Raw genomic sequence first — 4,129 nt, 5'->3', positions numbered from 1 at the left:
GTGTGATCCCGGGTGTGAAGGAAAACTCCTTTTATAGTGATTTCAGTGTGTCAGAGCCCGGGTGTGAAGGAACACTCCTTTAATAGTGATTTCAGTCTGTGTGAGTCTGGGTGTGAAGGAACACTCCTTTAATAGTGATTTCAGTGTGTGTGACAGCCCGGGTGTGAAGGAACACTCCTTTAATAGTGATATCAGTGCTTGTGTGTGAGCCCAGGTGTGAAGGAACACTCCTTTAATAGTGATTTCAGTGTGTGTGTGAGTCCGGGTGTGAAGGAACACTCCTTTAATAGTGATTTCAGTGCTTGTGTGTGAGTCCGGGTGTGATGGAACACTCCTTTAATAGTGATTTCAGTGTGTGTCTGAGAGCCCGGATGTGATGGAACACTCCTTTAATAGTGATTTCAGTGTGTTTGAACCCGGGTGTGAAGGAACACTCCTTTAATAGTGATTTCAATGTGTGAGAGTCCGGGTGTGATGGAACACTCCTTTAATAGTGATTTCAGTGTGTATGTGAGAGCCCGGATGTGAAGGAACACTCCTTTAATAGTGATTTCAGTGTGTGTGTGTGCCCGGGTGTGAAGGAACACTCCTTTAATAGTGATTTCAGTGTGTGTGAGCCCGGGTGTGAAGGAACACTCCTTTAATAGTGATTTCAGTGTGTGTGTGAGCCCGGGTGTGAAGGAACACTCCTTTAATAGTGATTTCAGTGTGTGTGAGCCCGGGTGTGAAGGAACACTCCTTTTATAGTGATTTCAGTGTGTGTGAGAGCCCGGGTGTGAAGGAACACTCCTTTAATAGTGATTTCAGTGTGTCTGAGCCCGGGTGTGAAGGTACACTCCTTTAATAGTGATTTCAGTGCGTGTTAGACCGGGTGTGAAGGAACACTCCTTTAATAGTGATTTCAGAGTGTGTGTGTGAGCCCGCGTGTGAAGGAACACTCCTTTAATAGTGATTTCAGTGTGTGTGTGTGAGTCCGGGTGTGAAGGAACACTCCTTTAACAGTGATTTCAGTGTGTGTGTGTGAGCCTGGGTGTGATGGAACACTCCTTCAATAGTGATTTCAGTGTGTGTGTGAGCCCGGGTGTGATGGAACACTCCTTTAATAGTGATTTCAGTGTGTGTGAGAGTCCGGGTGTGAAGGAACACTCCTTTAATAGTGATTTCAGTCTGTGATAGCCCGGGTGTGATGGAACACTCCTTTAATAGTGATTCAGTGTGTGTGAGCCCGGGTGTGAAGGAACACTCCTTTAATAGTGATTTCAGTGTGTGTGCGCCCAGGTGTGAAGGAACACTCCATTAATAGCGATTTCAGTGTGTGTGTGATTCCGGGTGTGAAGGAACACTCCTTTAATAGTGATTCAGTGTGTGTGAGCCCGGGTGTGAAGGAACACTCCTTTTATAGTGATTTCAGTGTGTGTGAGAGTCCGGGTGTGATGGAACACTCCTTTAAAAGTGATTTCAGTGTGTGTGAGAGTACGGGTGTGAAGGAACACTCCTTTAATAGTGATTTCAGTGTGTGTGAGAGTCCGGGTGTGAAGGAACACTCCTTTAATAGTGATTTCAGTGTGTGTGAGAGTCCGGGTGTGAAGGAACACTCCTTTAATAGTGATTTCAGTGTGTTTGAGAGTCCGTGTGTGAAGGAACACTCCTTTAATAGTGATTTCAGTGTGTGTGAGAGTCCGGGTGTGAAGGAACACTCCTTTAATAGTGATTTCAGTGTGTTTGAGAGCCCCGGTGTGAAGAAACACTCCTTTAATAGTGATTTCAGTGTGTGTGACAGCCCGGGTGTGAAGGAACACTCATTTAATTGTGATATCAGTGCGCGTGTGTGAGCCCGGGTGTGAAGGAACACTCCTTTAATAGTGATTTCAGTGTGCGTGTGAGTCCGGGTGTGAAGGAACACTCCTTTAATAGTGATTTCAGTGCGTGTGTGTGAGCCCGTGTGTGAAGGAACACTCCTTTAATAGTGATTTCAGTGTGTGTGTGAGTCCGGGTGTGAAGGAACACTCCTTTAATAGTGATATCAGTGCGTATGTGTGAGCCCGGGTGTGAAGGAACACTCCTTTAATAGTGATTTCGGTGTGTGTGTGAGAGCCCGGGTGTGAAGGAACACTCCTTTAATAGTGATTTCAGTGTGTGTGTGTGAGTCCGGGTGTGAAGGAACACTCCTTTAATAGTGATTTCAGTGTGTGTGTGTCAGAGCCCGGGTGTGAAGGAACACTCCTTTAATAGTGATTTCAGTGTGTGTGTGTGAGTCCGGGTGTGAAGGAACACTCCTTTAATAGTGATTTCAGTGTGTGTGTGAGAGCCCGGGTGTGAAGGAACACTCCTTTAATAGCAATTTCAGTGTGTGTGTGTGAGTCCGGGTGTGAAGGAACACTCCTTTAATAGTGATTTCTGTGTGTGTGAACCCGGGTGTGAAGGAACACTCCTTTAATAGTGATTTCAGTGTGTGAGAGTCCGGGTGTGAAGGAACACTCCTTTAATAGTGATTTCAGTGTGTGTGTGAGAGCCCGGATGTGCAGGAACACTCCTTTAATAGTGATTTCAGTGTGTGTGTCTGAGTCCGGGTGTGAAGGAACACTCCTTTAATAGTGATTTCAGTGTGTGTGAACCCGGGTGTGCAGGAACACTCCTTTAATAGTGATTTCAGTGTGTGTGTGTGTGTGTGAGCCCGGGTGTGAAGGAACACTCCTTTAATTGTGATTTCAGTGTGTGTGTGTGAGTCCGGGTGTGAAGGAACACTCCTTTAATAGTGATTTCAGTGTGTGTGTGTGAGCCTGGGTGTGAAGGAACACTCCTTTAATAGTGATTTCAGTGTGTGTGTGAGCCCGGGTGTGGAGGAACACTCCTTTAATAGTGATTTCAGTGTGTGTGAGAGTCCGGGTGTAAAGGAACACTCCTTTAATAGTGATTTCAGTGTGTGTGAGAGTCCGATTGTGAAGGAACACTCCTTTAATAGTGATTTCAGTGTGTTTGAGAGTCCGGATGTGAAGGAACACTCCTTTATTAGTGATTTCAGTGTGTGTGAGAGTCCGGGTGTGAAGGAACACTTCTTTAATAGTGATTTTAGTGTATGTGAGAGTCCGGGTGTGAAGGAACACTCCTTTAATAGTGATTTCATTGTGTTTGAGAGTCCGTGTGTGAAGGAACACTCCTTTAATAGTGATTTCAGTGTGTGTGAGAGTCCTGGTGTGAAGGAACACTCGTTTAAAAGTGATTTCAGTGTGTTTGAGTGCCCGGGTGTGAAGATACACTCCTTTAATAGTGATTTCAGTGTGTGTTACAGCCCGGGTGTGAAGGAACACTCCTTTAATAGTGATATCAGTGCGCGTGTGTGAGCCCGGGTGTGAAGGAACACTCCTTTAATAGTGATTTCAGTGTGTGTGTGAGTTCGGGTGTGAAGTAACACTCCTTTAATAGTGATTTCAGTGCGTGTGTGTGAGCCCGTGTGTGAAGGAACACTCCTTTAATAGTGATTTCAGTGTGTGTGTGAGTCCGGGCGTGAAGGAACACTCCTTTAATAGTGATATCAGTGCGTATGTGTGAGCCCGGGTGTGTAGAACACTGCTTTAATAGTGATTTCAGTGTGTGTGTGAGAGCCCGGGTGTGAAGGAACACTCCTTTAATAGTGATTTCAGTGTGTGTGTGAGAGTCCGGGTGTGAAGGAACACTCCTTTAATAGTGATCTCAGTGTGTGTGTGAGAGCCCGGGTGTGAAGGATCACTCCTTTAATAGTGATTTCAGTGTGTGTGTGTGAGTCCGGGTGTGAAGGAACACTCCTTCAATAGTGATTTCAGTGTGTGTGTGAGCGCCCGGGTGTGAAGGAACACTCCTTTAATAGCGATTTCAGTGTGTGTGTGTGAGTCCGGGTGTGAAGGAACACTCCTTTAATAGTGATTTTAGTGTGTGTGTGAGAGCCCGGATGTGAAGGAACACTCCTTTAATAGTGATTTCAGTGTGTGTGAACCCGGGTGTGAAGGAACACTCCTTTAATAGTGATTTCAGTGTGTGAGAGTCCGGGTGTGAAGGAACACTCCTTTAATAGTGATTTCAGTGTGTGTGTGAGAGCCCGGATGTGATGGAACACTCCTTTAGTAGTGATTTCAGTGTGTGAGAGCCCGGATGT

This window comes from Cetorhinus maximus, unplaced genomic scaffold (assembly GCF_964194155.1).
Source record: "Cetorhinus maximus unplaced genomic scaffold, sCetMax3.hap1.1 HAP1_SCAFFOLD_1677, whole genome shotgun sequence".
NCBI classification, from domain to species: Eukaryota; Metazoa; Chordata; class Chondrichthyes; order Lamniformes; family Cetorhinidae; genus Cetorhinus; species Cetorhinus maximus.
The sequence above is the reverse complement of the archived record's forward strand: the minus strand, read 5'-3'. Positions refer to the sequence as shown.